This window comes from Elephantulus edwardii, unplaced genomic scaffold, assembly GCF_000299155.1.
Source record: "Elephantulus edwardii isolate Elephantulus edwardi_28Jun2011 unplaced genomic scaffold, EleEdw1.0 scaffold00112, whole genome shotgun sequence".
NCBI lineage: Eukaryota > Metazoa > Chordata > Mammalia > Macroscelidea > Macroscelididae > Elephantulus > Elephantulus edwardii.
The window spans coordinates 11,602,986-11,609,826 of record NW_006399862.1 but is presented as its reverse complement, the minus strand read 5'-3'; the positions used below and the strand labels follow the sequence as shown (position 1 = coordinate 11,609,826).

Below are 6,841 nucleotides of genomic sequence, written 5' to 3'. Positions count from 1 at the left end.
GTTGATGAATTTTCTCCAAATATAATCCTGATTGGTAGTCAGCAATTTCAAGGTGTACTTGACTCAAGTCATGGTATTTTTGGTTCCTTCATCCCATGTAAAATTTGGACAGTGAATAAGGAAGAATTGATTATTCTTTTGAATTATTATGTTGGAAACAAGTATTTACTGTACTATAAACTACCAAAAGAACAAAACAAGTTTATCTTGGGGAAGTGCAGCCAAAGTGTTACCTTAGAAGCAAGGATAGTGAGACTTCATCTCACATTCTTTAGGTGTGTTATCAGGAGGGGATAGTCTTTGGAAGGGAACATTATGCTTGGAAATGTGGAGGCCAGAGGAAAGGGTGACCTTCAACAAGATGGATTGACATTGTGATTGCACCAATAGGCTTAAAGCACACTAGACATTCTCACTAGAGATTGTGACATGTTCCAGGATCAAAGAAGAGTTCAATTTGTTGTAAGTATGAGCCAGTATGTAAGTATGCGTTTCCTTGATGGACAATTAACAACAAAAACAGAAACAATTGGTGCTTATGAGTTAGGAGGTTTTTCACTGTTTCTTCAGGAATAGGTAATTTTTTTTTTCAACTCTGTATAAGATTAAGATATTGTTTCCTTTTAGTATATTTACTTAGTTTATTTTTAGCCATGAAAACGGTATTCTCCTCACAGTCTGAAGATTTCCAGAGCATCGGCTGTTTCCTTTCTGATAATCTTTGTGAATTCTAGTTGTGTTGTCACCTTCTCACTCACAGTCTTGTATCATTAATTCAGAGAAACTGTCAGGGTCACCTACATTTCCTCTCTCTGTAAACATTCTCTGAGGCTGAAGCTAGGCCGATCAAGGCTTACATCATTTATTTTCCTATTTATTAGGTATCACTGTCTTTTGTGCCTGGTGCCCACATTTTTGTCACATATTGTTTCATATATTTATTCACTTTTAGTTGTTTCAGGAAGGAGGGTAAATTTAGTTCTTATTTTCTCTTGACTAGAAGTCTTTTAGGAGTTTGTTAAAAGTATTGTTTTTAAGAAGAAAGACTTACTAGGACAAAGAAATTGGTAATATGATACAAATTTGAAGGCAAATTTCATGAGTACTGTGGTACTTGGTGCTTAATCAAAAATAAAAAATGAAGGAAAATTTCCAATCCTCATTGTCCCATGGAATATGGATTTTTTTGTTTTGTTTGTTTGTTTTCTAGTTTAGGTTCCTGGTAAAAGAAGTTATTTGGGAAGGGGATATAGATCAAGGGTTCCAAATTTGTACATAACCTGAGTTCATCCAGATGGGGATGATTGGGAAGCAAATAGAACTATGGAGCTGGGTCTCAGGGGTGTGCCTTGCTATTGTTATTGATTATATTAAGTCAGCTCCAGCTCATTGCGGCACAGTGCACAACAGAATGAAACCCTGCAGGATCCTGAGTGATCCTAACAATCTTTGCTGGTCTTAAACACATTGTTATAACTACTATGTTAATACATCTTGTTGCAAGTCTTCCTCTTTTTTAGCCATCCTTTTATTTTAACTAGGAAGCTATCTTTCTTGAAGGATTGACCTATCTTAATAACATGCCCAAAGCATGATATGATCATCCTTGCCTCTAAGTAACAGAAAGAACTCAGAGAAGGAAATTTAAAAAAGCAATACCACTTACAATAGCCAACCACAAATTGATATACTTGGAAGTGAACCTAACTGAAGATACAAAAGCCTATACAAAGAAAACGTCAGAGCATTTCTGATCAGCACGGGAGTTTTGACCTGCTCCATTTCAGACCTGGGCCGGTTCACCCCTCCTTAGGAAACTGGTGGTCCCCCGCTCCCAGGAGGTCACCATATTGATGCCAAACTTAGTGCAGACACCTGATCGGCATGGCGCACTACAGCCCAGAACTCCTGGACTCAAGCGATCCTCCAGCCTCAGCCTCCCGAGTAGCTAGGACTACAGGTGCGCGCTACCACGCCCGACATTCAGAGCATTTCTGCAAGACACACTAAAAGACCTGGAAGGAAAAAAGTTGAAAAATGGAGGACCACAGGAATCGTGGGACCGTAAGAAGTGTGGGACCACAGGAAGCATGGGTCGGCATTACCTTCATTGCTTCCACAGTTATTTGGAGGGGGATGCTGTCTAGCTTGGCCACGTGGGACCCCTTAGCTTAGGAGCAATGAGCTGCAGGCCCCAGCAGAAGCCGCCAGCTGAGACCCAGCCAGAAGCTGCCTGTGAGACCCACCTGCCAGGAGCAAGCAGGTACTTTGGGGAATAAACTGCTGTCTGGCCTGACCAGGTAGAACCCCTTAACAACAGGGAGGTACTGGGCCCCTCAATGGAGGTGAAAAGCCACTTCCAGAAGTGAACAACATGCTTCCTCTGTGATTACCCAGGTACTCTGGGGAATAAAATGCTGTCTGGCCCAAAGCCTGCAAGGCCTCAGGCCAAAAAATGAGCACAAGTATATAGGTGCTTCTCAAAATTTTGCTGGGGATCAATATAGATGTTTGAGAGCTGTGAGAGCTGCAAGCATTGGTGCGGTGCAGCAAGTGTCAGCAGGGTACAGCAAGCCTCTGTGGGGTGCAGCAAACCATGATGGGGAGCAGCGAGCCACAGCAGGACCTACCCACCAGGATCAAGCAGGACAGTGGGAAATTGAGTGAGGTACTTAAAGGGGGTCACACCTGATTGCTGGACCACTGTGAGACCTCATCACCTTAAGCTCGACTGGAAAGCCAAGGCTTCCTGGTTTTCCATTCTGGTTTCCCTTGCATCCCCCTTCCGTGTGCATCTGTGTGGGTATCTTCTCTCCCCACTACCCCCTGCCCAAGTGTGTGTCTGTGCATTCAGCCACCCTATGTGGATCCGCTTGTGTGCCTGCTCAAGCTTCTTCTGGAGTAGTGACATTCAGATCAAGAACCAGCTGTTGTCTCCGGCACAAAAAACTCTACCACAGCAATGTCCCAAAAGAAGCAGACTACCACATTCCCCACACAAGCCCAAAGCAAGATATCACCACCCCCCACACCCAAAGTGACACAGTAACAATGGATCTCCTGAAGCCAGAAAGTCTGATGGGACTTTCTGCCACAGAATTCAAAAGAACAATGATTGAATATTTTTAATGCGTGAATAACAAACTTGAAGAATTACAGGACACTACAAGCAAAACCCAGAAGAAGCTTAAAAATAATAAAAAATGACAGAGATAAAACAAATGAGGCATTAGAGGCACTGGAAGAAAACCAAACAAACCATGATCCAAAATATGAGGTCTAAGGTTTCAGATGCTGTCAAATGATGGAGAGACACATGAACAGAGTTCAAGAGATGGAACACAGAACCAGTGAATTAGAAGATAGAATTTTCACCATTGATCTGTTAGAGCAAAAGGCAAATCAAAAAAGAAGGAAAAATAAGAAAACCTAAGAATAATGTGGAACATCATCAAAAGAAGTAATATGCACAACATCAGAATCCCAGAAGAGGAGGAAGTAAGTAAAGGCACCAAAAAAGTTGTGGAAGAATTACTAGAAGAAAGTTTCACAAACATAATGAAGAATGAGAGAATATATATTCAAGAAGCTGAGTAAACACCATATAGAATGGACCCCTAAAGAAAAACATCAAGGCTTATCATAGTCAAATTTGACAGAACTAAAGATAAGGAGAGAATTCTGAAAGTTGTGAGGGAGAAAAAAGAGTAACCTATAAGGGAAAGCAGATAGGATTAAGTGCCCATTGCTCAGCAGAAACAGTATGAGCAAGAAGATAGTGGAATGATATATATTAAAAACTCAAAGAACACAATTGTCAACCAAGAATATTGCACCCAGAAAAATTGTCCATAAAATATGAAGGTGAGATCAAGATGTTTTCAGAAAAACAGAACCTATGTGTGTTTGTAAAAATAAGACCAGGAGTCGTACCTGTGCACACCAGCCAAATCTTTTCTGAGTACCTGGAGCCATCACCACCCACAGACAATGTTCTTGGGGTGTCTGACTTCTCAGCTGGTCAGGGCTGCTTCACAGGCAGGCCGAGGTCTGCCCTTGCCTGTCTCAAGGATACCTGGTACCGGTGCCTGCAGGCTCCACTACAGCATTCAACCAGTGAGCCCAAGTGGGGCTATCTTGCTACCTGGCAGGGGGACCCAGCTGGACCTGGACGAGGTGATGGTTCCCCGGAAGATGTCCATCAGCCCCCTGGAAAGCTGACTAACTGCTCGCTGCCTCCTCCCCACTCTTGGTGCTGAGGCTCCAGGAACAGTGCCTCCTGCCCAGCTCTATAAGTGTCCACCTGGCCACTTAGGGGAGGGGACTGAGCAGGGGAGTAATGAGGTCTCAGATGTGCCCCAGATACAGTGTAAAAATGTGCTAAAGATCCGCCGTCGGAAGATGAACCACCACAAGTACAGAAAGCTGGTCAAGAGGACTCGCTTCCTGCGGCGGAAGATCAGCGAAGGTGGCCTGAAATGGAAGCAGATAAAATTCGAGAGAGATCTACGGTGTATTTGCCTGAAGGCTGGCCTAAAGGAAGCTCCTGAAGGTTGGCAGACCCCCAAGATCTACCTGAGGAACAAATGAGCATTTCTACCCCACCTTTGTCACCATCTCCATCACTGCTGCTGATACCTTGTAATAAAGATCAGAGATCCTACTTGTCCCTGAAAAAAATAAAATAAAATAAGACCAGCATTGAAGGAAACACTGAGAGAGGTCCTTCTTATAGAAGTGCCACAGAAAGCAGGATGGACCAAAGTAACTACAAACAACACCAAAAAGAACTCAACAAAATGATAGCAATAAAACCCTGTGTCTCAATAATCACACTGAATGTGAATGGTTTGAATTCACCACTGAAGACAAAAACAGTAGCAGATTAGAAAAAAATCCCAAAATCCATCAATATGCTGTCTACAAGAGGCGCACCTGAAAAAATGAAGATAAAGAAAGACTAAAAATAAACGGGTGGGAAAAAATATGCCAAGCAAATGGTAACAAGAAAAAAGTAGGAGTAGCAATATTAATCACTGTTAAGATAAATTTCAATGTAAAAACTATCACAAAGGACAAGGAAGGTCATTACATAATGCTTAAAGGGTCTATAGGACAAGAAGACATAACAATAATATTTATGCCCAAAATGAAAGACCTGCAAAATATATAAAACAAACATTAATAAAACTTAAAAAGGAAGTAGACAGCACTACTCTAGTACTTGGAGACTACAATACAACACTCTCAAGAAAAGATAGAACTACCAGAAAGAAACTCAACAAAGATTTGTTGTTGTTCTTGTTGTTGTTAAGTGCCGTCAAGTCGTAGGTGACTCATAGTGATGCTATGAATGAAAGTCCTCAACACTTATGTGACTTTCATCCTTTCTCCAGGTTTATAGGGTTTCTGGAGAAAAACAATTTACGGAAGTGGATGCCACTCCTGCTTCCAAGCTTGTTTTAACTGGGGAGTGCCACCAAACCCTGTCCACCATGGGTAACCATTACTGTATTTGACATGTCATTGTCATAGTGTTCAGCTTCACAGAGACCACAAGTTATCTCAAGTCGATACACCAGGGCTATACGACCTAGAAGAATGTTTCACCAAAACCAATTAAAGACAGGCCTTAGGGCCATGGATTAGAGCCACCCACCTTTGGCTTGGTAGCATCACTTTCGGTCCACTAGGCCAACTGGTCTCTCTCTATGTTGTTAAGTGCTGTCAAGTTGTAGTCGACTCATAGCGACGCTATGAATGAAAGTCCTCGACTCTTGCATGGGTACAACAAAGGTACTGAAGAATTAAACCACACAATAAAACAACTGGATCTCATAGATATTTATGATCTAATGCACCCCAAAAAAGCACAGTATACCTTCTTTTCTAATGTGCGCGAAACATTCTCCAGAATAGATCTCATTCTAGGTCACAAGGCAAGCATCAATACACTAAAAAAACATAAAAATAATACAGAGCATATTCTCAGAACACAATGCTATAAAATTAGTAATTAATAACAAGGGGATAAAGGAGGGGAAAAACTCCATTTGCAAGCTGAATAACACCTGGCTTGAACATGAGTGGGTACTAGAAGAAATAAAAAAAAATGAAATTAAAGTTTCTTGGAACAAATGATAATGAAAACACAATTTACCAAAACCTCTGGGAAACAGCTAAAGTAGTAATCAGAAGTCAATTTATAGGAATAAGCAAAGACACCAAAAGGCAGGAAAAAATGCTCATAGACTCTCTAACCCAACATCTCCAACAAATTGAAAAAGAACAGCAAAATATCATGACACCCTCTAAAGAACTTGATATTATAAAATTTGTTGTTGTTGTTGTTATGTGCGGTTGACTCATACCAACCCTATGTACAACAGCCCTAAAGGCTGCTCTATCCTGTGCCAATCGCACTGTCTCCAATACACTCATCCCGATTACCCCAGTTACTGAATCAATCCACCTCATAGAGGGCCTTCCCCTCTTGCACCTCTACCCTACCAAGCATGATGTCCCTCTCCAAGGACCGGTCCCTCCTTCCAACATGTCCAAAGTATGTTAGACTGAGCCTCAGAATCCTTGCCTCCAAGGAGACGCCTGGTTTGACCCTTTCCAGGATTAATCTGTTTTCCTAGCAGTCCATGGCACCCTCAATACTTTTCTCCAGCACCAAAGCTCAAAGGCATCAATTCCTCTTCTATCCTCCATAGACATTGACCAACTCTCTGATGCATAACAAGTGATCGCAAAGACCATGGCCTGTATCAGAAGCACCTTAGTCTCCAGAGAGACACCATTGCTCTTCAGTACTTTAGAGAGGTCCCTAACAGCA

At 41.9% G+C, this 6,841-nt stretch overlaps 1 pseudogene; it reads left to right on the top strand.

The window, feature by feature from the left end:
* Window positions 1–3,990: 3,990 nt before the first annotated feature.
* LOC102856211 lies at window positions 3,991–4,590 on the top strand (annotated as a pseudogene).
* The last annotated feature ends 2,251 nt before the right edge of the window (window positions 4,591–6,841 follow it).